This window comes from Ranitomeya imitator, chromosome 4 (assembly GCF_032444005.1).
Source record: "Ranitomeya imitator isolate aRanImi1 chromosome 4, aRanImi1.pri, whole genome shotgun sequence".
NCBI lineage: Eukaryota > Metazoa > Chordata > Amphibia > Anura > Dendrobatidae > Ranitomeya > Ranitomeya imitator.
Genome location: NC_091285.1, coordinates 661,116,679 through 661,144,152, shown reverse-complemented (window position 1 = coordinate 661,144,152; position 27,474 = coordinate 661,116,679). Strand labels below are relative to the sequence as shown.

The 27,474-nt window shown below is 39.8% G+C and overlaps 19 non-coding genes across 19 annotated transcripts; all 19 read right to left on the bottom strand.

The window, feature by feature from the left end:
• Positions 1-1,938: 1,938 nt before the first annotated feature.
• TRNAK-UUU (transfer RNA lysine (anticodon UUU)) lies at positions 1,939-2,011 on the bottom strand. The gene has a single exon. It is a non-coding gene; the product is annotated as a tRNA-Lys (tRNA).
• A 935-nt stretch (positions 2,012-2,946) lies between these two features.
• TRNAK-UUU (transfer RNA lysine (anticodon UUU)) lies at positions 2,947-3,019 on the bottom strand. Its single transcript has one exon. It is a non-coding gene; the product is annotated as a tRNA-Lys (tRNA).
• A 935-nt stretch (positions 3,020-3,954) lies between these two features.
• TRNAK-UUU (transfer RNA lysine (anticodon UUU)) lies at positions 3,955-4,027 on the bottom strand. The gene has a single exon. It is a non-coding gene; the product is annotated as a tRNA-Lys (tRNA).
• A 935-nt stretch (positions 4,028-4,962) lies between these two features.
• TRNAK-UUU (transfer RNA lysine (anticodon UUU)) lies at positions 4,963-5,035 on the bottom strand. Its single transcript has one exon. It is a non-coding gene; the product is annotated as a tRNA-Lys (tRNA).
• A 1,943-nt stretch (positions 5,036-6,978) lies between these two features.
• On the bottom strand, positions 6,979-7,051 carry TRNAK-UUU (transfer RNA lysine (anticodon UUU)). The gene has a single exon. It is a non-coding gene; the product is annotated as a tRNA-Lys (tRNA).
• Positions 7,052-7,986: 935 nt separating this feature from the next.
• TRNAK-UUU (transfer RNA lysine (anticodon UUU)) lies at positions 7,987-8,059 on the bottom strand. Its single transcript has one exon. It is a non-coding gene; the product is annotated as a tRNA-Lys (tRNA).
• A 1,935-nt stretch (positions 8,060-9,994) lies between these two features.
• On the bottom strand, positions 9,995-10,067 carry TRNAK-UUU (transfer RNA lysine (anticodon UUU)). Its single transcript has one exon. It is a non-coding gene; the product is annotated as a tRNA-Lys (tRNA).
• A 935-nt stretch (positions 10,068-11,002) lies between these two features.
• Positions 11,003-11,075, bottom strand: TRNAK-UUU (transfer RNA lysine (anticodon UUU)). Its single transcript has one exon. It is a non-coding gene; the product is annotated as a tRNA-Lys (tRNA).
• Positions 11,076-12,010: 935 nt separating this feature from the next.
• Positions 12,011-12,083, bottom strand: TRNAK-UUU (transfer RNA lysine (anticodon UUU)). Its single transcript has one exon. It is a non-coding gene; the product is annotated as a tRNA-Lys (tRNA).
• Positions 12,084-14,018: 1,935 nt separating this feature from the next.
• On the bottom strand, positions 14,019-14,091 carry TRNAK-UUU (transfer RNA lysine (anticodon UUU)). The gene has a single exon. It is a non-coding gene; the product is annotated as a tRNA-Lys (tRNA).
• A 935-nt stretch (positions 14,092-15,026) lies between these two features.
• TRNAK-UUU (transfer RNA lysine (anticodon UUU)) lies at positions 15,027-15,099 on the bottom strand. Its single transcript has one exon. It is a non-coding gene; the product is annotated as a tRNA-Lys (tRNA).
• Positions 15,100-16,034: 935 nt separating this feature from the next.
• Positions 16,035-16,107, bottom strand: TRNAK-UUU (transfer RNA lysine (anticodon UUU)). Its single transcript has one exon. It is a non-coding gene; the product is annotated as a tRNA-Lys (tRNA).
• A 1,935-nt stretch (positions 16,108-18,042) lies between these two features.
• TRNAK-UUU (transfer RNA lysine (anticodon UUU)) lies at positions 18,043-18,115 on the bottom strand. The gene has a single exon. It is a non-coding gene; the product is annotated as a tRNA-Lys (tRNA).
• A 935-nt stretch (positions 18,116-19,050) lies between these two features.
• Positions 19,051-19,123, bottom strand: TRNAK-UUU (transfer RNA lysine (anticodon UUU)). Its single transcript has one exon. It is a non-coding gene; the product is annotated as a tRNA-Lys (tRNA).
• Positions 19,124-20,013: 890 nt separating this feature from the next.
• TRNAK-UUU (transfer RNA lysine (anticodon UUU)) lies at positions 20,014-20,086 on the bottom strand. The gene has a single exon. It is a non-coding gene; the product is annotated as a tRNA-Lys (tRNA).
• Positions 20,087-22,029: 1,943 nt separating this feature from the next.
• TRNAI-UAU (transfer RNA isoleucine (anticodon UAU)) lies at positions 22,030-22,102 on the bottom strand. The gene has a single exon. It is a non-coding gene; the product is annotated as a tRNA-Ile (tRNA).
• Positions 22,103-24,037: 1,935 nt separating this feature from the next.
• On the bottom strand, positions 24,038-24,110 carry TRNAK-UUU (transfer RNA lysine (anticodon UUU)). Its single transcript has one exon. It is a non-coding gene; the product is annotated as a tRNA-Lys (tRNA).
• A 935-nt stretch (positions 24,111-25,045) lies between these two features.
• Positions 25,046-25,118, bottom strand: TRNAK-UUU (transfer RNA lysine (anticodon UUU)). The gene has a single exon. It is a non-coding gene; the product is annotated as a tRNA-Lys (tRNA).
• Positions 25,119-27,061: 1,943 nt separating this feature from the next.
• On the bottom strand, positions 27,062-27,134 carry TRNAI-UAU (transfer RNA isoleucine (anticodon UAU)). Its single transcript has one exon. It is a non-coding gene; the product is annotated as a tRNA-Ile (tRNA).
• Between the last annotated feature and the right edge of the window lie 340 nt (positions 27,135-27,474).

Below are 27,474 nucleotides of genomic sequence, written 5' to 3'. Positions count from 1 at the left end.
ATCGAGTCGTGACTGAATACCGCCAAACCGTCACCATATACTAACAACAAATGTGATAAAATATCGCCAAACCACCACCACATAATAACACCAAATAGTGACTGAATACCGCCATACAATCACCACATAATAACACTGTAAACTGACTGAATATCGCCATGCAACACAAACATAATAACCTAAAATAGCGACAGAATACTGCCATACCATCACCACATAATAACAGCATATAATGACTGAACACCGCCATACAATTACCACATAAAATCACCAAATAGTGACTGAACACCATCCCAACATAAAAACACCAAATAATGACTGATTACCACAATACCATGACCACATAATAACACAAAATAGTGACTGAATACCGCCATACTAAGTTACACCCACTTTACTCTCGTGATGACCTCACGTGAGTCTGCTTGTGGGATGCCCTCAGCCGTTCAGAATTTTATGAAATTCCCAACTTATGTGATATCTTTACCCCTGAAGATCGCAAAAGGTTGAGATCGCCGCCATATCTTTTATCAGGATTTTACCACTACCCAGAGACCAAACATCACATGGCTGTTGTTAGCGATCTGTCTACTATTGATTTGTGGCTTATAGGCAGGAGTTACAGTTATGAAAATAAGCATCTTCTGAATATCACCATAACAGAACCAAGTAATAGTGCTAAACAGTGACTGAGTACCATCATACCATAGCCATGGTACATAACATTACCAGTGATCACTTGCTGCTGGTGCCAAAAAAGCAACCGAGCAGAACATGGTCACGGCTCTATACTGTCATAAACTAGCTGAAATCAAAGAAACTACGGTAACCAAGATATTTTTCTGAATAGTCACCATCATTTGTTTTTCAGTAGTTTTCTCACATCCTTAAATTATAGCTTTTATTGTTTTCCGCTTTATTGAAAGCATCCGCCCGAACAGGGACGTGAACCCTGGACCCTCAGATTAAAAGTCTGATGCTCTACCGACTGAGCTATCCGGGCTCTGTATCGAGGCGTGACTGAATACCGCCAAACCGTCACCATATACTAACAACAAATGTGATAAAATATCGCCAAACCACCACCACATAATAACACCAAATAGTGACTGAATACCGCCATACAATCACCACATAATAACACTGTAAACTGACTGAATATCGCCATGCAACACAAACATAATAACCTAAAATAGCGACAGAATACTGCCATACCATCACCACATAATAACAGCATATAATGACTGAACACCGCCATACAATTACCACATAAAATCACCAAATAGTGACTGAACACCATCCCAACATAAAAACACCAAATAATGACTGATTACCACAATACCATGACCACATAATAACACAAAATAGTGACTGAATACCGCCATACTAAGTTACACCCACTTTACTCTCGTGATGACCTCACGTGAGTCTGCTTGTGGGATGCCCTCAGCCGTTCAGAATTTTATGAAATTCCCAACTTATGTGATATCGTTACCCCTGAAGATCGCAAAAGGTTGAGATCGCCGCCATATCTTTTATCAGGATTTTACCACTACCCAGAGACCAAACATCACATGGCTGTTGTTAGCGATCTGTCTACTATTGATTTGTGGCTTATAGGCAGGAGCTACAGTTATGAAAATAAGCATCTTCTGAATATCACCATAACAGAACCAAGTAATAGTGCTAAACAGTGACTGAGTACCATCATACCATAGCCATGGTACATAACATTACCAGTGATCACTTGCTGCTGGTGCCAAAAAAGGAACCGAGCAGAACATGGTCACGGCTCTATACTGTCATAAACTAGCTGAAATCAAAGAAACTACGGTAACCAAGATATTTTTCTGAATAGTCACCATCATTTGTTTTTCAGTAGTTTTCTCACATCCTTAAATTATAGCGTTTATTGTTTTCCGTTTTATTAAAAGCATCCGCCCGAACAGGGACTTGAACCCTGGACCCTCAGATTAAAAGTCTGATGCTCTACCGACTGAGCTATCCGGGCTCTGTATCGAGTCGTGACTGAATACCGCCAAACCGTCACCATATACTAACAACAAATGTGATAAAATATCGCCAAACCACCACCACATAATAACACCAAATAGTGACTGAATACCGCCATACAATCACCACATAATAACACTGTAAACTGACTGAATATCGCCATGCAACACAAACATAATAACCTAAAATAGCGACAGAATACTGCCATACCATCACCACATAATAACAGCATATAATGACTGAACACCGCCATACAATTACCACATAAAATCACCAAATAGTGACTGAACACCATCCCAACATAAAAACACCAAATAATGACTGATTACCACAATACCATGACCACATAATAACACAAAATAGTGACTGAATACCGCCATACTAAGTTACACCCACTTTACTCTCGTGATGACCTCACGTGAGTCTGCTTGTGGGATGCCCTCAGCCGTTCAGAATTTTATGAAATTCCCAACTTATGTGATATCTTTACCCCTGAAGATCGCAAAAGGTTGAGATCGCCGCCATATCTTTTATCAGGATTTTACCACTACCCAGAGACCAAACATCACATGGCTGTTGTTAGCGATCTGTCTACTATTGATTTGTGGCTTATAGGCAGGAGTTACAGTTATGAAAATAAGCATCTTCTGAATATCACCATAACAGAACCAAGTAATAGTGCTAAACAGTGACTGAGTACCATCATACCATAGCCATGGTACATAACATTACCAGTGATCACTTGCTGCTGGTGCCAAAAAAGCAACCGAGCAGAACATGGTCACGGCTCTATACTGTCATAAACTAGCTGAAATCAAAGAAACTACGGTAACCAAGATATTTTTCTGAATAGTCACCATCATTTGTTTTTCAGTAGTTTTCTCACATCCTTAAATTATAGCGTTTATTGTTTTCCGTTTTATTAAAAGCATCCGCCCGAACAGGGACTTGAACCCTGGACCCTCAGATTAAAAGTCTGATGCTCTACCGACTGAGCTATCCGGGCTCTGTATCGAGTCGTGACTGAATACCGCCAAACCGTCACCATATACTAACAACAAATGTGATAAAATATCGCCAAACCACCACCACATAATAACACCAAATAGTGACTGAATACCGCCATACAATCACCACATAATAACACTGTAAACTGACTGAATATCGCCATGCAACACAAACATAATAACCTAAAATAGCGACAGAATACTGCCATACCATCACCACATAATAACAGCATATAATGACTGAACACCGCCATACAATTACCACATAAAATCACCAAATAGTGACTGAACACCATCCCAACATAAAAACACCAAATAATGACTGATTACCACAATACCATGACCACATAATAACACAAAATAGTGACTGAATACCGCCATACTAAGTTACACCCACTTTACTCTCGTGATGACCTCACGTGAGTCTGCTTGTGGGATGCCCTCAGCCGTTCAGAATTTTATGAAATTCCCAACTTATGTGATATCGTTACCCCTGAAGATCGCAAAAGGTTGAGATCGCCGCCATATCTTTTATCAGGATTTTACCACTACCCAGAGACCAAACATCACATGGCTGTTGTTAGCGATCTGTCTACTATTGATTTGTGGCTTATAGGCAGGAGCTACAGTTATGAAAATAAGCATCTTCTGAATATCACCATAACAGAACCAAGTAATAGTGCTAAACAGTGACTGAGTACCATCATACCATAGCCATGGTACATAACATTACCAGTGATCACTTGCTGCTGGTGCCAAAAAAGCAACCGAGCAGAACATGGTCACGGCTCTATACTGTCATAAACTAGCTGAAATCAAAGAAACTACGGTAACCAAGATATTTTTCTGAATAGTCACCATCATTTGTTTTTCAGTAGTTTTCTCACATCCTTAAATTATAGCGTTTATTGTTTTCCGTTTTATTAAAAGCATCCGCCCGAACAGGGACTTGAACCCTGGACCCTCAGATTAAAAGTCTGATGCTCTACCGACTGAGCTATCCGGGCTCTGTATCGAGTCGTGACTGAATACCGCCAAACCGTCACCATATACTAACAACAAATGTGATAAAATATCGCCAAACCACCACCACATAATAACACCAAATAGTGACTGAATACCGCCATACAATCACCACATAATAACACTGTAAACTGACTGAATATCGCCATGCAACACAAACATAATAACCTAAAATAGCGACAGAATACTGCCATACCATCACCACATAATAACAGCATATAATGACTGAACACCGCCATACAATTACCACATAAAATCACCAAATAGTGACTGAACACCATCCCAACATAAAAACACCAAATAATGACTGATTACCACAATACCATGACCACATAATAACACAAAATAGTGACTGAATACCGCCATACTAAGTTACACCCACTTTACTCTCGTGATGACCTCACGTGAGTCTGCTTGTGGGATGCCCTCAGCCGTTCAGAATTTTATGAAATTCCCAACTTATGTGATATCGTTACCCCTGAAGATCGCAAAAGGTTGAGATCGCCGCCATATCTTTTATCAGGATTTTACCACTACCCAGACACCAAACATCACATGGCTGTTGTTAGCGATCTGTCTACTATTGATTTGTGGCTTATAGGCAGGAGCTACAGTTATGAAAATAAGCATCTTCTGAATATCACCATAACAGAACCAAGTAATAGTGCTAAACAGTGACTGAGTACCATCATACCATAGCCATGGTACATAACATTACCAGTGATCACTTGCTGCTGGTGCCAAAAAAGCAACCGAGCAGAACATGGTCACGGCTCTATACTGTCATAAACTAGCTGAAATCAAAGAAACTACGGTAACCAAGATATTTTTCTGAATAGTCACCATCATTTGTTTTTCAGTAGTTTTCTCACATCCTTAAATTATAGCGTTTATTGTTTTCCGTTTTATTAAAAGCATCCGCCCGAACAGGGACTTGAACCCTGGACCCTCAGATTAAAAGTCTGATGCTCTACCGACTGAGCTATCCGGGCTCTGTATCGAGTCGTGACTGAATACCGCCAAACCGTCACCATATACTAACAACAAATGTGATAAAATATCGCCAAACCACCACCACATAATAACACCAAATAGTGACTGAATACCGCCATACAATCACCACATAATAACACTGTAAACTGACTGAATATCGCCATGCAACACAAACATAATAACCTAAAATAGCGACAGAATACTGCCATACCATCACCACATAATAACAGCATATAATGACTGAACACCGCCATACAATTACCACATAAAATCACCAAATAGTGACTGAACACCATCCCAACATAAAAACACCAAATAATGACTGATTACCACAATACCATGACCACATAATAACACAAAATAGTGACTGAATACCGCCATACTAAGTTACACCCACTTTACTCTCGTGATGACCTCACGTGAGTCTGCTTGTGGGATGCCCTCAGCCGTTCAGAATTTTATGAAATTCCCAACTTATGTGATATCTTTACCCCTGAAGATCGCAAAAGGTTGAGATCGCCGCCATATCTTTTATCAGGATTTTACCACTACCCAGAGACCAAACATCACATGGCTGTTGTTAGCGATCTGTCTACTATTGATTTGTGGCTTATAGGCAGGAGTTACAGTTATGAAAATAAGCATCTTCTGAATATCACCATAACAGAACCAAGTAATAGTGCTAAACAGTGACTGAGTACCATCATACCATAGCCATGGTACATAACATTACCAGTGATCACTTGCTGCTGGTGCCAAAAAAGCAACCGAGCAGAACATGGTCACGGCTCTATACTGTCATAAACTAGCTGAAATCAAAGAAACTACGGTAACCAAGATATTTTTCTGAATAGTCACCATCATTTGTTTTTCAGTAGTTTTCTCACATCCTTAAATTATAGCGTTTATTGTTTTCCGCTTTATTAAAAGCATCCGCCCGAACAGGGACGTGAACCCTGGACCCTCAGATTAAAAGTCTGATGCTCTACCGACTGAGCTATCCGGGCTCTGTATCGAGTCGTGACTGAATACCGCCAAACCGTCACCATATACTAACAACAAATGTGATAAAATATCGCCAAACCACCACCACATAATAACACCAAATAGTGACTGAATACCGCCATACAATCACCACATAATAACACTGTAAACTGACTGAATATCGCCATGCAACACAAACATAATAACCTAAAATAGCGACAGAATACTGCCATACCATCACCACATAATAACAGCATATAATGACTGAACACCGCCATACAATTACCACATAAAATCACCAAATAGTGACTGAACACCATCCCAACATAAAAACACCAAATAATGACTGATTACCACAATACCATGACCACATAATAACACAAAATAGTGACTGAATACCGCCATACTAAGTTACACCCACTTTACTCTCGTGATGACCTCACGTGAGTCTGCTTGTGGGATGCCCTCAGCCGTTCAGAATTTTATGAAATTCCCAACTTATGTGATATCTTTACCCCTGAAGATCGCAAAAGGTTGAGATCGCCGCCATATCTTTTATCAGGATTTTACCACTACCCAGAGACAAAACATCACATGGCTGTTGTTAGCGATCTGTCTACTATTGATTTGTGGCTTATAGGCAGGAGTTACAGTTATGAAAATAAGCATCTTCTGAATATCACCATAACAGAACCAAGTAATAGTGCTAAACAGTGACTGAGTACCATCATACCATAGCCATGGTACATAACATTACCAGTGATCACTTGCTGCTGGTGCCAAAAAAGCAACCGAGCAGAACATGGTCACGGCTCTATACTGTCATAAACTAGCTGAAATCAAAGAAACTACGGTAACCAAGATATTTTTCTGAATAGTCACCATCATTTGTTTTTCAGTAGTTTTCTCACATCCTTAAATTATAGCGTTTATTGTTTTCCGTTTTATTAAAAGCATCCGCCCGAACAGGGACTTGAACCCTGGACCCTCAGATTAAAAGTCTGATGCTCTACCGACTGAGCTATCCGGGCTCTGTATCGAGTTGTGACTGAATACCGCCAAACCGTCACCATATACTAACAACAAATGTGATAAAATATCGCCAAACCACCACCACATAATAACACCAAATAGTGACTGAATACCGCCATACAATCACCACATAATAACACTGTAAACTGACTGAATATCGCCATGCAACACAAACATAATAACCTAAAATAGCGACAGAATACTGCCATACCATCACCACATAATAACAGCATATAATGACTGAACACCGCCATACAATTACCACATAAAATCACCAAATAGTGACTGAACACCATCCCAACATAAAAACACCAAATAATGACTGATTACCACAATACCATGACCACATAATAACACAAAATAGTGACTGAATACCGCCATACTAAGTTACACCCACTTTACTCTCGTGATGACCTCACGTGAGTCTGCTTGTGGGATGCCCTCAGCCGTTCAGAATTTTATGAAATTCCAAACTTATGTGATATCTTTACCCCTGAAGATCGCAAAAGGTTGAGATCGCCGCCATATCTTTTATCAGGATTTTACCACTACCCAGAGACCAAACATCACATGGCTGTTGTTAGCGATCTGTCTACTATTGATTTGTGGCTTATAGGCAGGAGTTACAGTTATGAAAATAAGCATCTTCTGAATATCACCATAACAGAACCAAGTAATAGTGCTAAACAGTGACTGAGTACCATCATACCATAGCCATGGTACATAACATTACCAGTGATCACTTGCTGCTGGTGCCAAAAAAGCAACCGAGCAGAACATGGTCACGGCTCTATACTGTCATAAACTAGCTGAAATCAAAGAAACTACGGTAACCAAGATATTTTTCTGAATAGTCACCATCATTTGTTTTTCAGTAGTTTTCTCACATCCTTAAATTATAGCGTTTATTGTTTTCCGCTTTATTAAAAGCATCCGCCCGAACAGGGACTTGAACCCTGGACCCTCAGATTAAAAGTCTGATGCTCTACCGACTGAGCTATCCGGGCTCTGTATCGAGTCGTGACTGAATACCGCCAAACTGTCACCATATACTAACAACAAATGTGATAAAATATCGCCAAACCACCACCACATAATAACACCAAATAGTGACTGAATACCGCCATACAATCACCACATAATAACACTGTAAACTGACTGAATATCGCCATGCAACACAAACATAATAACCTAAAATAGCGACAGAATACTGCCATACCATCACCACATAATAACAGCATATAATGACTGAACACCGCCATACAATTACCACATAAAATCACCAAATAGTGACTGAACACCATCCCAACATAAAAACACCAAATAATGACTGATTACCACAATACCATGACCACATAATAACACAAAATAGTGACTGAATACCGCCATACTAAGTTACACCCACTTTACTCTCGTGATGACCTCACGTGAGTCTGCTTGTGGGATGCCCTCAGCCGTTCAGAATTTTATGAAATTCCCAACTTATGTGATATCTTTACCCCTGAAGATCGCAAAAGGTTGAGATCGCCGCCATATCTTTTATCAGGATTTTACCACTACCCAGAGACCAAACATCACATGGCTGTTGTTAGCGATCTGTCTACTATTGATTTGTGGCTTATAGGCAGGAGTTACAGTTATGAAAATAAGCATCTTCTGAATATCACCATAACAGAACCAAGTAATAGTGCTAAACAGTGACTGAGTACCATCATACCATAGCCATGGTACATAACATTACCAGTGATCACTTGCTGCTGGTGCCAAAAAAGCAACCGAGCAGAACATGGTCACGGCTCTATACTGTCATAAACTAGCTGAAATCAAAGAAACTACGGTAACCAAGATATTTTTCTGAATAGTCACCATCATTTGTTTTTCAGTAGTTTTCTCACATCCTTAAATTATAGCGTTTATTGTTTTCCGCTTTATTAAAAGCATCCGCCCGAACAGGGACTTGAACCTCAGATTAAAAGTCTGATGCTCTACCGACTTAGCTATCCGGGCTCTGTATCGAGTCGTGACTGAATACCGCCAAACCGTCACCATATACTAACAACAAATGTGATAAAATATCGCCAAACCACCACCACATAATAACACCAAATAGTGACTGAATACCGCCATACAATCACCACATAATAACACTGTAAACTGACTGAATATCGCCATGCAACACAAACATAATAACCTAAAATAGCGACAGAATACTGCCATACCATCACCACATAATAACAGCATATAATGACTGAACACCGCCATACAATTACCACATAAAATCACCAAATAGTGACTGAACACCATCCCAACATAAAAACACCAAATAATGACTGATTACCACAATACCATGACCACATAATAACACAAAATAGTGACTGAATACCGCCATACTAAGTTACACCCACTTTACTCTCGTGATGACCTCACGTGAGTCTGCTTGTGGGATGCCCTCAGCCGTTCAGAATTTTATGAAATTCCCAACTTATGTGATATCTTTACCCCTGAAGATCGCAAAAGGTTGAGATCGCCGCCATATCTTTTATCAGGATTTTACCACTACCCAGAGACCAAACATCACATGGCTGTTGTTAGCGATCTGTCTACTATTGATTTGTGGCTTATAGGCAGGAGCTACAGTTATGAAAATAAGCATCTTCTGAATATCACCATAACAGAACCAAGTAATAGTGCTAAACAGTGACTGAGTACCATCATACCATAGCCATGGTACATAACATTACCAGTGATCACTTGCTGCTGGTGCCAAAAAAGCAACCGAGCAGAACATGGTCACGGCTCTATACTGTCATAAACTAGCTGAAATCAAAGAAACTACGGTAACCAAGATATTTTTCTGAATAGTCACCATCATTTGTTTTTCAGTAGTTTTCTCACATCCTTAAATTATAGCGTTTATTGTTTTCCGTTTTATTAAAAGCATCCGCCCGAACAGGGACTTGAACCCTGGACCCTCAGATTAAAAGTCTGATGCTCTACCGACTGAGCTATCCGGGCTCTGTATCAAGTCGTGACTGAATACCGCCAAACCGTCACCATATACTAACAACAAATGTGATAAAATATCGCCAAACCACCACCACATAATAACACCAAATAGTGACTGAATACCGCCATACAATCACCACATAATAACACTGTAAACTGACTGAATATCGCCATGCAACACAAACATAATAACCTAAAATAGCGACAGAATACTGCCATACCATCACCACATAATAACAGCATATAATGACTGAACACCGCCATACAATTACCACATAAAATCACCAAATAGTGACTGAACACCATCCCAACATAAAAACACCAAATAATGACTGATTACCACAATACCATGACCACATAATAACACAAAATAGTGACTGAATACCGCCATACTAAGTTACACCCACTTTACTCTCGTGATGACCTCACGTGAGTCTGCTTGTGGGATGCCCTCAGCCGTTCAGAATTTTATGAAATTCCCAACTTATGTGATATCTTTACCCCTGAAGATCGCAAAAGGTTGAGATCGCCGCCATATCTTTTATCAGGATTTTACCACTACCCAGAGACCAAACATCACATGGCTGTTGTTAGCGATCTGTCTACTATTGATTTGTGGCTTATAGGCAGGAGTTACAGTTATGAAAATAAGCATCTTCTGAATATCACCATAACAGAACCAAGTAATAGTGCTAAACAGTGACTGAGTACCATCATACCATAGCCATGGTACATAACATTACCAGTGATCACTTGCTGCTGGTGCCAAAAAAGCAACCGAGCAGAACATGGTCACGGCTCTATACTGTCATAAACTAGCTGAAATCAAAGAAACTACGGTAACCAAGATATTTTTCTGAATAGTCACCATCATTTGTTTTTCAGTAGTTTTCTCACATCCTTAAATTATAGCGTTTATTGTTTTCCGCTTTATTAAAAGCATCCGCCCGAACAGGGACTTGAACCCTGGACCCTCAGATTAAAAGTCTGATGCTCTACCGACTGAGCTATCCGGGCTCTGTATCGAGTCGTGACTGAATACCGCCAAACCGTCACCATATACTAACAACAAATGTGATAAAATATCGCCAAACCACCACCACATAATAACACCAAATAGTGACTGAATACCGCCATACAATCACCACATAATAACACTGTAAACTGACTGAATATCGCCATGCAACACAAACATAATAACCTAAAATAGCGACAGAATACTGCCATACCATCACCACATAATAACAGCATATAATGACTGAACACCGCCATACAATTACCACATAAAATCACCAAATAGTGACTGAACACCATCCCAACATAAAAACACCAAATAATGACTGATTACCACAATACCATGACCACATAATAACACAAAATAGTGACTGAATACCGCCATACTAAGTTACACCCACTTTACTCTCGTGATGACCTCACGTGAGTCTGCTTGTGGGATGCCCTCAGCCGTTCAGAATTTTATGAAATTCCCAACTTATGTGATATCTTTACCCCTGAAGATCGCAAAAGGTTGAGATCGCCGCCATATCTTTTATCAGGATTTTACCACTACCCAGAGACCAAACATCACATGGCTGTTGTTAGCGATCTGTCTACTATTGATTTGTGGCTTATAGGCAGGAGCTACAGTTATGAAAATAAGCATCTTCTGAATATCACCATAACAGAACCAAGTAATAGTGCTAAACAGTGACTGAGTACCATCATACCATAGCCATGGTACATAACATTACCAGTGATCACTTGCTGCTGGTGCCAAAAAAGCAACCGAGCAGAACATGGTCACGGCTCTATACTGTCATAAACTAGCTGAAATCAAAGAAACTACGGTAACCAAGATATTTTTCTGAATAGTCACCATCATTTGTTTTTCAATAGTTTTCTCACATCCTTAAATTATAGCGTTTATTGTTTTCCGTTTTATTAAAAGCATCCGCCCGAACAGGGACTTGAACCCTGGACCCTCAGATTAAAAGTCTGATGCTCTACCGACTGAGCTATCCGGGCTCTGTATCGAGTCGTGACTGAATACCGCCAAACCGTCACCATATACTAACAACAAATGTAATAAAATATCGCCAAACCACCACCACATAATAACACCAAATAGTGACTGAATACCGCCATACAATCACCACATAATAACACTGTAAACTGACTGAATATCGCCATGCAACACAAACATAATAACCTAAAATAGCGACAGAATACTGCCATACCATCACCACATAATAACAGCATATAATGACTGAACACCGCCATACAATTACCACATAAAATCACCAAATAGTGACTGAACACCATCCCAACATAAAAACACCAAATAATGACTGATTACCACAATACCATGACCACATAATAACACAAAATAGTGACTGAATACCGCCATACTAAGTTACACCCACTTTACTCTCGTGATGACCTCACGTGAGCCTGCTTGTGGGATGCCCTCAGCCGTTCAGAATTTTATGAAATTCCCAACTTATGTGATATCTTTACCCCTGAAGATCGCAAAAGGTTGAGATCGCCGCCATATCTTTTATCAGGATTTTACCACTACCCAGAGACCAAACATCACATGGCTGTTGTTAGCGATCTGTCTACTATTGATTTGTGGCTTATAGGCAGGAGTTACAGTTATGAAAATAAGCATCTTCTGAATATCACCATAACAGAACCAAGTAATAGTGCTAAACAGTGACTGAGTACCATCATACCATAGCCATGGTACATAACATTACCAGTGATCACTTGCTGCTGGTGCCAAAAAAGCAACCGAGCAGAACATGGTCACGGCTCTATACTGTCATAAACTAGCTGAAATCAAAGAAACTACGGTAACCAAGATATTTTTCTGAATAGTCACCATCATTTGTTTTTCAGTAGTTTTCTCACATCCTTAAATTATAGCGTTTATTGTTTTCCGCTTTATTAAAAGCATCCGCCCGAACAGGGACTTGAACCTCAGATTAAAAGTCTGATGCTCTACCGACTTAGCTATCCGGGCTCTGTATCGAGTCGTGACTGAATACCGCCAAACCGTCACCATATACTAACAACAAATGTGATAAAATATCGCCAAACCACCACCACATAATAACACCAAATAGTGACTGAATACCGCCATACAATCACCACATAATAACACTGTAAACTGACTGAATATCGCCATGCAACACAAACATAATAACCTAAAATAGCGACAGAATACTGCCATACCATCACCACATAATAACAGCATATAATGACTGAACACCGCCATACAATTACCACATAAAATCACCAAATAGTGACTGAACACCATCCCAACATAAAAACACCAAATAATGACTGATTACCACAATACCATGACCACATAATAACACAAAATAGTGACTGAATACCGCCATACTAAGTTACACCCACTTTACTCTCGTGATGACCTCACGTGAGTCTGCTTGTGGGATGCCCTCAGCCGTTCAGAATTTTATGAAATTCCCAACTTATGTGATATCTTTACCCCTGAAGATCGCAAAAGGTTGAGATCGCCGCCATATCTTTTATCAGGATTTTACCACTACCCAGAGACCAAACATCACATGGCTGTTGTTAGCGATCTGTCTACTATTGATTTGTGGCTTATAGGCAGGAGCTACAGTTATGAAAATAAGCATCTTCTGAATATCACCATAACAGAACCAAGTAATAGTGCTAAACAGTGACTGAGTACCATCATACCATAGCCATGGTACATAACATTACCAGTGATCACTTGCTGCTGGTGCCAAAAAAGCAACCGAGCAGAACATGGTCACGGCTCTATACTGTCATAAACTAGCTGAAATCAAAGAAACTACGGTAACCAAGATATTTTTCTGAATAGTCACCATCATTTGTTTTTCAGTAGTTTTCTCACATCCTTAAATTATAGCGTTTATTGTTTTCCGTTTTATTAAAAGCATCCGCCCGAACAGGGACTTGAACCCTGGACCCTCAGATTAAAAGTCTGATGCTCTACCGACTGAGCTATCCGGGCTCTGTATCGAGTCGTGACTGAATACCGCCAAACCGTCACCATATACTAACAACAAATGTGATAAAATATCGCCAAACCACCACCACATAATAACACCAAATAGTGACTGAATACCGCCATACAATCACCACATAATAACACTGTAAACTGACTGAATATCGCCATGCAACACAAACATAATAACCTAAAATAGCGACAGAATACTGCCATACCATCACCACATAATAACAGCATATAATGACTGAACACCGCCATACAATTACCACATAAAATCACCAAATAGTGACTGAACACCATCCCAACATAAAAACACCAAATAATGACTGATTACCACAATACCATGACCACATAATAACACAAAATAGTGACTGAATACCGCCATACTAAGTTACACCCACTTTACTCTCGTGATGACCTCACGTGAGTCTGCTTGTGGGATGCCCTCAGCCGTTCAGAATTTTATGAAATTCCCAACTTATGTGATATCTTTACCCCTGAAGATCGCAAAAGGTTGAGATCGCCGCCATATCTTTTATCAGGATTTTACCACTACCCAGAGACCAAACATCACATGGCTGTTGTTAGCGATCTGTCTACTATTGATTTGTGGCTTATAGGCAGGAGTTACAGTTATGAAAATAAGCATCTTCTGAATATCACCATAACAGAACCAAGTAATAGTGCTAAACAGTGACTGAGTACCATCATACCATAGCCATGGTACATAACATTACCAGTGATCACTTGCTGCTGGTGCCAAAAAAGCAACCGAGCAGAACATGGTCACGGCTCTATACTGTCATAAACTAGCTGAAATCAAAGAAACTACGGTAACCAAGATATTTTTCTGAATAGTCACCATCATTTGTTTTTCAGTAGTTTTCTCACATCCTTAAATTATAGCGTTTATTGTTTTCCGCTTTATTAAAAGCATCCGCCCGAACAGGGACTTGAACCCTGGACCCTCAGATTAAAAGTCTGATGCTCTACCGACTGAGCTATCCGGGCTCTGTATCGAGTCGTGACTGAATACCGCCAAACCGTCACCATATACTAACAACAAATGTGATAAAATATCGCCAAACCACCACCACATAATAACACCAAATAGTGACTGAATACCGCCATACAATCACCACATAATAACACTGTAAACTGACTGAATATCGCCATGCAACACAAACATAATAACCTAAAATAGCGACAGAATACTGCCATACCATCACCACATAATAACAGCATATAATGACTGAACACCGCCATACAATTACCACATAAAATCACCAAATAGTGACTGAACACCATCCCAACATAAAAACACCAAATAATGACTGATTACCACAATACCATGACCACATAATAACACAAAATAGTGACTGAATACCGCCATACTAAGTTACACCCACTTTACTCTCGTGATGACCTCACGTGAGTCTGCTTGTGGGATGCCCTCAGCCGTTCAGAATTTTATGAAATTCCCAACTTATGTGATATCTTTACCCCTGAAGATCGCAAAAGGTTGAGATCGCCGCCATATCTTTTATCAGGATTTTACCACTACCCAGAGACCAAACATCACATGGCTGTTGTTAGCGATCTGTCTACTATTGATTTGTGGCTTATAGGCAGGAGTTACAGTTATGAAAATAAGCATCTTCTGAATATCACCATAACAGAACCAAGTAATAGTGCTAAACAGTGACTGAGTACCATCATACCATAGCCATGGTACATAACATTACCAGTGATCACTTGCTGCTGGTGCCAAAAAAGCAACCGAGCAGAACATGGTCACGGCTCTATACTGTCATAAACTAGCTGAAATCAAAGAAACTACGGTAACCAAGATATTTTTCTGAATAGTCACCATCATTTGTTTTTCAGTAGTTTTCTCACATCCTTAAATTATAGCGTTTATTGTTTTCCGCTTTATTAAAAGCATCCGCCCGAACAGGGACTTGAACCCTGGACCCTCAGATTAAAAGTCTGATGCTCTACCGACTGAGCTATCCGGGCTCTGTATCGAGTCGTGACTGAATACCGCCAAACCGTCACCATATACTAACAACAAATGTGATAAAATATCGCCAAACCACCACCACATAATAACACCAAATAGTGACTGAATACCGCCATACAATCACCACATAATAACACTGTAAACTGACTGAATATCGCCATGCAACACAAACATAATAACCTAAAATAGCGACAGAATACTGCCATACCATCACCACATAATAACAGCATATAATGACTGAACACCGCCATACAATTACCACATAAAATCACCAAATAGTGACTGAACACCATCCCAACATAAAAACACCAAATAATGACTGATTACCACAATACCATGACCACATAATAACACAAAATAGTGACTGAATACCGCCATACTAAGTTACACCCACTTTACTCTCGTGATGACCTCACGTGAGCCTGCTTGTGGGATGCCCTCAGCCGTTCAGAATTTTATGAAATTCCCAACTTATGTGATATCTTTACCCCTGAAGATCGCAAAAGGTTGAGATCGCCGCCATATCTTTTATCAGGATTTTACCACTACCCAGAGACCAAACATCACATGGCTGTTGTTAGCGATCTGTCTACTATTGATTTGTGGCTTATAGGCAGGAGTTACAGTTATGAAAATAAGCATCTTCTGAATATCACCATAACAGAACCAAGTAATAGTGCTAAACAGTGACTGAGTACCATCATACCATAGCCATGGTACATAACATTACCAGTGATCACTTGCTGCTGGTGCCAAAAAAGCAACCGAGCAGAACATGGTCACGGCTCTATACTGTCATAAACTAGCTGAAATCAAAGAAACTACGGTAACCAAGATATTTTTCTGAATAGTCACCATCATTTGTTTTTCAGTAGTTTTCTCACATCCTTAAATTATAGCGTTTATTGTTTTCCGCTTTATTAAAAGCATCCGCCCGAACAGGGACTTGAACCTCAGATTAAAAGTCTGATGCTCTACCGACTTAGCTATCCGGGCTCTGTATCGAGTCGTGACTGAATACCGCCAAACCGTCACCATATACTAACAACAAATGTGATAAAATATCGCCAAACCACCACCACATAATAACACCAAATAGTGACTGAATACCGCCATACAATCACCACATAATAACACTGTAAACTGACTGAATATCGCCATGCAACACAAACATAATAACCTAAAATAGCGACAGAATACTGCCATACCATCACCACATAATAACAGCATATAATGACTGAACACCGCCATACAATTACCACATAAAATCACCAAATAGTGACTGAACACCATCCCAACATAAAAACACCAAATAATGACTGATTACCACAATACCATGACCACATAATAACACAAAATAGTGACTGAATACCGCCATACTAAGTTACACCCACTTTACTCTCGTGATGACCTCACGTGAGTCTGCTTGTGGGATGCCCTCAGCCGTTCAGAATTTTATGAAATTCCCAACTTATGTGATATCTTTACCCCTGAAGATCGCAAAAGGTTGAGATCGCCGCCATATCTTTTATCAGGATTTTACCACTACCCAGAGACCAAACATCACATGGCTGTTGTTAGCGATCTGTCTACTATTGATTTGTGGCTTATAGGCAGGAGTTACAGTTATGAAAATAAGCATCTTCTGAATATCACCATAACAGAACCAAGTAATAGTGCTAAACAGTGACTGAGTACCATCATACCATAGCCATGGTACATAACATTACCAGTGATCACTTGCTGCTGGTGCCAAAAAAGCAACCGAGCAGAACATGGTCACGGCTCTATACTGTCATAAACTAGCTGAAATCAAAGAAACTACGGTAACCAAGATATTTTTCTGAATAGTCACCATCATTTGTTTTTCAGTAGTTTTCTCACATCCTTAAATTATAGCGTTTATTGTTTTCCGCTTTATTAAAAGCATCCGCCCGAACAGGGACTTGAACCCTGGACCCTCAGATTAAAAGTCTGATGCTCTACCGACTGAGCTATCCGGGCTCTGTATCGAGTCGTGACTGAATACCGCCAAACCGTCACCATATACTAACAACAAATGTGATAAAATATCGCCAAACCACCACCACATAATAACACCAAATAGTGACTGAATACCGCCATACAATCACCACATAATAACACTGTAAACTGACTGAATATCGCCATGCAACACAAACATAATAACCTAAAATAGCGACAGAATACTGCCATACCATCACCACATAATAACAGCATATAATGACTGAACACCGCCATACAATTACCACATAAAATCACCAAATAGTGACTGAACACCATCCCAACATAAAAACACCAAATAATGACTGATTACCACAATACCATGACCACATAATAACACAAAATAGTGACTGAATACCGCCATACTAAGTTACACCCACTTTACTCTCGTGATGACCTCACGTGAGTCTGCTTGTGGGATGCCCTCAGCCGTTCAGAATTTTATGAAATTCCCAACTTATGTGATATCTTTACCCCTGAAGATCGCAAAAGGTTGAGATCGCTGCCATATCTTTTATCAGGATTTTACCACTACCCAGAGACCAAACATCACATGGCTGTTGTTAGCGATCTGTCTACTATTGATTTGTGGCTTATAGGCAGGAGTTACAGTTATGAAAATAAGCATCTTCTGAATATCACCATAACAGAACCAAGTAATAGTGCTAAACAGTGACTGAGTACCATCATACCATAGCCATGGTACATAACATTACCAGTGATCACTTGCTGCTGGTGCCAAAAAAGGAACCGAGCAGAACATGGTCACGGCTCTATACTGTCATAAACTAGCTGAAATCAAAGAAACTACGGTAACCAAGATATTTTTCTGAATAGTCACCATCATTTGTTTTTCAGTAGTTTTCTCACATCCTTAAATTATAGCGTTTATTGTTTTCCGCTTTATTAAAAGCATCCGCCCGAACAGGGACTTGAACCCTGGACCCTCAGATTAAAAGTCTGATGCTCTACCGACTGAGCTATCCGGGCTCTGTATCGAGTCGTGACTGAATACCGCCAAACCGTCACCATATACTAACAACAAATGTGATCAAATATCGCCAAACCACCACCACATAATAACACCAAATAGTGACTGAATACCGCCATACAATCACCACATAATAACACTGTAAACTGACTGAATATCGCCATGCAACACAAACATAATAACCTAAAATAGCGACAGAATACTGCCATACCATCACCACATAATAACAGCATATAATGACTGAACACCGCCATACAATTACCACATAAAATCACCAAATAGTGACTGAACACCATCCCAACATAAAAACACCAAATAATGACTGAATACCGCCATACTAAGTTACACCCACTTTACTCTCGTGATGACCTCACGTGAGTCTGCTTGTGGGATGCCCTCAGCCGTTCAGAATTTTATGAAATTCCCAACTTATGTGATATCTTTACCCCTGAAGATCGCAAAAGGTTCAGATCGCCGCCATATCTTTTATCAGGATTTTACCACTACCCAGAGACCAAACATCACATGGCTGTTGTTAGCGATCTGTCTACTATTGATTTGTGGCTTATAGGCAGGAGTTACAGTTATGAAAATAAGCATCTTCTGAATATCACCATAACAGAACCAAGTAATAGTGCTAAACAGTGACCGAGTACCATCATACCATAGCCATGGTACATAACATTACCAGTGATCACTTGCTGCTGGTGCCAAAAAAGCAACCGAGCAGAACATGGTCACGGCTCTATACTGTCATAAACTAGCTGAAATCAAAGAAACTACGGTAACCAAGATATTTTTCTGAATAGTCACCATCATTTGTTTTTCAGTAGTTTTCTCACATCCTTCAATTATAGCGTTTATTGTTTTCCGCTTTATTAAAAGCATCCGCCCGAACAGGGACTTGAACCCTGGACCCTCAGATTAAAAGTCTGATGCTCTACCGACTGAGCTATCCGGGCTCTGTATCGAGTCGTGACTGAATACCGCCAAACCGTCACCATATACTAACAACAAATGTGATAAAATATCGCCAAACCACCACCACATAATAACACCAAATAGTGACTGAATACCGCCATACAATCACCACATAATAACACTGTAAACTGACTGAATATCGCCATGCAACACAAACATAATAACCTAAAATAGCGACAGAATACTGCCATACCATCACCACATAATAACAGCATATAATGACTGAACACCGCCATACAATTACCACATAAAATCACCAAATAGTGACTGAACACCATCCCAACATAAAAACACCAAATAATGACTGATTACCACAATACCATGACCACATAATAACACAAAATAGTGACTGAATACCGCCATACTAAGTTACACCCACTTTACTCTCGTGATGACCTCACGTGAGTCTGCTTGTGGGATGCCCTCAGCCGTTCAGAATTTTATGAAATTCCCAACTTATGTGATATCTTTACCCCTGAAGATCACAAAAGGTTGAGATCGCCGCCATATCTTTTATCAGGATTTTACCACTACCCAGAGACCAAACATCACATGGCTGTTGTTAGCGATCTGTCTACTATTGATTTGTGGCTTATAGGCAGGAGTTACAGTTATGAAAATAAGCATCTTCTGAATATCACCATAACAGAACCAAGTAATAGTGCTAAACAGTGACTGAGTACCATCATACCATAGCCATGGTACATAACATTACCAGTGATCACTTGCTGCTGGTGCCAAAAAAGCAACCGAGCAGAACATGGTCACGGCTCTATACTGTCATAAACTAGCTGAAATCAAAGAAACTACGGTAACCAAGATATTTTTCTGAATAGTCACCATCATTTGTTTTTCAGTAGTTTTCTCACATCCTTAAATTATAGCGTTTATTGTTTTCCGCTTTATTAAAAGCATCCGCCCGAACAGGGACTTGAACCCTGGACCCTCAGATTAAAAGTCTGATGCTCTACCGACTGAGCTATCCGGGATCTGTATCGAGTCGTGACTGAATACCGCCAAACCGTCACCATATACTAACAACAAATGTGATAAAATATCGCCAAACCACCACCACATAATAACACGAAATAGTGACTGAATACCGCCATACAATCACCACATAATAACACTGTAAACTGACTGAATATCGCCATGCAACACAAACATAATAACCTAAAATAGCGACAGAATACTGCCATACCATCACCACATAATAACAGCATATAATGACTGAACACCGCCATACAATTACCACATAAAATCACCAAATAGTGACTGAACACCATCCCAACATAAAAACACCAAATAATGACTGATTACCACAATACCATGACCACATAATAACACAAAATAGTGACTGAATACCGCCATACTAAGTTACACCCACTTTACTCTCGTGATGACCTCACGTGAGTCTGCTTGTGGGATGCCCTCAGCCGTTCAGAATTTTATGAAATTCCCAACTTATGTGATATCTTTACCCCTGAAGATCGCAAAAGGTTCAGATCGCCGCCATATCTTTTATCAGGATTTTACCACTACCCAGAGACCAAACATCACATGGCTGTTGTTAGCGATCTGTCTACTATTGATTTGTGGCTTATAGGCAGGAGTTACAGTTATGAAAATAAGCATCTTCTGAATATCACCATAACAGAACCAAGTAATAGTGCTAAACAGTGACTGAGTACCATCATACCATAGCCATGGTACATAACATTACCAGTGATCACTTGCTGCTGGTGCCAAAAAAGCAACCGAGCAGAACATGGTCACGGCTCTATACTGTCATGAACTAGCTGAAATCAAAGAAACTACAGTAACCAAGATATTTTTCTGAATAGTCACCATCATTTGTTTTTCAGTAGTTTTCTCACATCCTTAAATTATAGCGTTTATTGTTTTCCGCTTTATTAAAAGCATCCGCCCGAACAGGGACTTGAACCCTGGACCCTCAGATTATAAGTCTAATGCTCTACCGACTGAGCTATCCGGGCTCTGTATCGAGTCGTGACTGAATACCGCCAAACCGTCACCATATACTAACAACAAATGTGATAAAATATCGCCAAACCACCACCACATAATAACACCAAATAGTGACTGAATACCGCCATACAATCACCACATAATAACACTGTAAACTGACTGAATATCGCCATGCAACACAAACATAATAACCTAAAATAGCGACAGAATACTGCCATACCATCACCACATAATAACAGCATATAATGACTGAACACCGCCATACAATTACCACATAAAATCACCAAATAGTGACTGAACACCATCCCAACATAAAAACACCAAATAATGACTGATTACCACAATACCATGACCACGTAATAACACAAAATAGTGACTGAATACCGCCATACTAAGTTACACCCACTTTACTCTCGTGATGACCTCACGTGAGTCTGCTTGTGGGATGCCCTCAGCCGTTCAGAATTTTATGAAATTCCCAACTTATGTGATATCTTTACCCCTGAAGATCGCAAAAGGTTCAGATCGCCGCCATATCTTTTATCAGGATTTTACCACTACCCAGAGACCAAACATCACATGGCTGTTGTTAGCGATCTGTCTACTATTGATTTGTGGCTTATAGGCAGGAGTTACAGTTATGAAAATAAGCATCTTCTGAATATCACCATAACAGAACCAAGTAATAGTGCTAAACAGTGACTGAGTACCATCATACCATAGCCATGGTACATAACATTACCAGTGATCACTTGCTGCTGGTGCCAAAAAAGCAACCGAGCAGAACATGGTCACGGCTCTATACTGTCATAAACTAGCTGAAATCAAAGAAACTACGGTAACCAAGATATTTTTCTGAATAGTCACCATCATTTGTTTTTCAGTAGTTTTCTCACATCCTTAAATTATAGCGTTTATTGTTTTCCGCTTTATTAAAAGCATCCGCCCGAACAGGGACTTGAACCTCAGATTAAAAGTCTGATGCTCTACCGACTTAGCTATCCGGGCTCTGTATCGAGTCGTGACTGAATACCGCCAAACCGTCACCATATACTAACAACAAATGTGATAAAATATCGCCAAACCACCACCACATAATAACACCAAATAGTGACTGAATACCGCCATACAATCACCACATAATAACACTGTAAACTGACTGAATATCGCCATGCAACACAAACATAATAACCTAAAATAGCGACAGAATACTGCCATACCATCACCACATAATAACAGCATATAATGACTGAACACCGCCATACAATTACCACATAAAATCACCAAATAGTGACTGAACACCATCCCAACATAAAAACACCAAATAATGACTGATTACCACAATACCATGACCACATAATAACACAAAATAGTGACTGAATACCGCCATACTAAGTTACACCCACTTTACTCTCGTGATGACCTCACGTGAGTCTGCTTGTGGGATGCCCTCAGCCGTTCAGAATTTTATGAAATTCCCAACTTATGTGATATCTTTACCCCTGAAGATCGCAAAAGGTTGAGATCGCCGCCATATCTTTTATCAGGATTTTACCACTACCCAGAGACCAAACATCACATGGCTGTTGTTAGCGATCTGTCTACTATTGATTTGTGGCTTATAGGCAGGAGTTACAGTTATGAAAATAAGCATCTTCTGAATATCACCATAACAGAACCAAGTAATAGTGCTAAACAGTGACTGAGTACCATCATACCATAGCCATGGTACATAACATTACCAGTGATCACTTGCTGCTGGTGCCAAAAAAGCAACCGAGCAGAACATGGTCACGGCTCTATACTGTCATAAACTAGCTGAAATCAAAGAAACTACGGTAACCAAGATATTTTTCTGAATAGTCACCATCATTTGTTTTTCAGTAGTTTTCTCACATCCTTAAATTATAGCGTTTATTGTTTTCCGCTTTATTAAAAGCATCCGCCCGAACAGGGACTTGAACCCTGGACCCTCAGATTAAAAGTCTGATGCTCTACCGACTGAGCTATCCGGGCTCTGTATCGAGTCGTGACTGAATACCGCCAAACCGTCACCATATACTAACAACAAATGTGATAAAATATCGCCAAACCACCACCACATAATAACACCAAATAGTGACTGAATACCGCCATACAATCACCACATAATAACACTGTAAACTGACTGAATATCGCCATGCAACACAAACATAATAACCTAAAATAGCGACAGAATACTGCCATACCATCACCACATAATAACAGCATATAATGACTGAACACCGCCATACAATTACCACATAAAATCACCAAATAGTGACTGAACACCATCCCAACATAAAAACACCAAATAATGACTGATTACCACAATACCATGACCACATAATAACACAAAATAGTGACTGAATACCGCCATACTAAGTTACACCCACTTTACTCTCGTGATGACCTCACGTGAGTCTGCTTGTGGGATGCCCTCAGCCGTTCAGAATTTTATGAAATTCCCAACTTATGTGATATCTTTACCCCTGAAGATCGCAAAAGGTTGAGATCGCTGCCATATCTTTTATCAGGATTTTACCACTACCCAGAGACCAAACATCACATGGCTGTTGTTAGCGATCTGTCTACTATTGATTTGTGGCTTATAGGCAGGAGTTACAGTTATGAAAATAAGCATCTTCTGAATATCACCATAACAGAACCAAGTAATAGTGCTAAACAGTGACTGAGTACCATCATACCATAGCCATGGTACATAACATTACCAGTGATCACTTGCTGCTGGTGCCAAAAAAGGAACCGAGCAGAACATGGTCACGGCTCTATACTGTCATAAACTAGCTGAAATCAAAGAAACTACGGTAACCAAGATATTTTTCTGAATAGTCACCATCATTTGTTTTTCAGTAGTTTTCTCACATCCTTAAATTATAGCGTTTATTGTTTTCCGCTTTATTAAAAGCATCCGCCCGAACAGGGACTTGAACCCTGGACCCTCAGATTAAAAGTCTGATGCTCTACCGACTGAGCTATCCGGGCTCTGTATCGAGTCGTGACTGAATACCGCCAAACCGTCACCATATACTAACAACAAATGTGATAAAATATCGCCAAACCACCACCACATAATAACACCAAATAGTGACTGAATACCGCCATACAATCACCACATAATAACACTGTAAACTGACTGAATATCGCCATGCAACACAAACATAATAACCTAAAATAGCGACAGAATACTGCCATACCATCACCACATAATAACAGCATATAATGACTGAACACCGCCATACAATTACCACATAAAATCACCAAATAGTGACTGAACACCATCCCAACATAAAAACACCAAATAATGACTGATTACCACAATACCATGACCACATAATAACACAAAATAGTGACTGAATACCGCCATACTAAGTTACACCCACTTTACTCTCGTGATGACCTCACGTGAGTCTGCTTGTGGGATGCCCTCAGCCGTTCAGAATTTTATGAAATTCCCAACTTATGTGATATCTTTACCCCTGAAGATCGCAAAAGGTTGAGATCGCCGCCATATCTTTTATCAGGATTTTACCACTACCCAGAGACCAAACATCACATGGCTGTTGTTAGCGATCTGTCTACTATTGATTTGTGGCTTATAGGCAGGAGTTACAGTTATGAAAATAAGCATCTTCTGAATATCACCATAACAGAACCAAGTAATAGTGCTAAACAGTGACTGAGTACCATCATACCATAGCCATGGTACATAACATTACCAGTGATCACTTGCTGCTGGTGCCAAAAAAGCAACCGAGCAGAACATGGTCACGGCTCTATACTGTCATAAACTAGCTGAAATCAAAGAAACTACGGTAACCAAGATATTTTTCTGAATAGTCACCATCATTTGTTTTTCAGTAGTTTTCTCACATCCTTAAATTATAGCGTTTATTGTTTTCCGCTTTATTAAAAGCATCTGCCCGAACAGGGACTTGAACCCTGGACCCTCAGATTAAAAGTCTGATGCTCTACCGACTGAGCTATCCGGGATCTGTATCGAGTCGTGACTGAATACCGCCAAACCGTCACCATATACTAACAACAAATGTGATAAAATATCGCCAAACCACCACCACATAATAACACGAAATAGTGACTGAATACCGCCATACAATCACCACATAATAACACTGTAAACTGACTGAATATCGCCATGCAACACAAACATAATAACCTAAAATAGCGACAGAATACTGCCATACCATCACCACATAATAACAGCATATAATGACTGAACACCGCCATACAATTACCACATAAAATCACCAAATAGTGACTGAACACCATCCCAACATAAAAACACCAAATAATGACTGATTACCACAATACCATGACCACATAATAACACAAAATAGTGACTGAATACCGCCATACTAAGTTACACCCACTTTACTCTCGTGATGACCTCACGTGAGTCTGCTTGTGGGATGCCCTCAGCCGTTCAGAATTTTATGAAATTCCCAACTTATGTGATATCTTTACCCCTGAAGATCGCAAAAGGTTCAGATCGCCGCCATATCTTTTATCAGGATTTTACCACTACCCAGAGACCAAACATCACATGGCTGTTGTTAGCGATCTGTCTACTATTGATTTGTGGCTTATAGGCAGGAGTTACAGTTATGAAAATAAGCATCTTCTGAATATCACCATAACAGAACCAAGTAATAGTGCTAAACAGTGACTGAGTACCATCATACCATAGCCATGGTACATAACATTACCAGTGATCACTTGCTGCTGGTGCCAAAAAAGCAACCGAGCAGAACATGGTCACGGCTCTATACTGTCATAAACTAGCTGAAATCAAAGAAACTACGGTAACCAAGATATTTTTCTGAATAGTCACCATCATTTGTTTTTCAGTAGTTTTCTCACATCCTTAAATTATAGCGTTTATTGTTTTCCGCTTTATTAAAAGCATCCGCCCGAACAGGGACTTGAACCCTGGACCCTCAGATTATAAGTCTAATGCTCTACCGACTGAGCTATCCGGGCTCTGTATCGAGTCGTGACTGAATACCGCCAAACCGTCACCATATACTAACAACAAATGTGATAAAATATCGCCAAACCACCACCACATAATAACACCAAATAGTGACTGAATACCGCCATACAATCACCACATAATAACACTGTAAACTGACTGAATATCGCCATGCAACACAAACATAATAACCTAAAATAGCGACAGAATACTGCCATACCATCACCACATAATAACAGCATATAATGACTGAACACCGCCATACAATTACCACATAAAATCACCAAATAGTGACTGAACACCATCCCAACATAAAAACACCAAATAATGTCTGATTACCACAATACC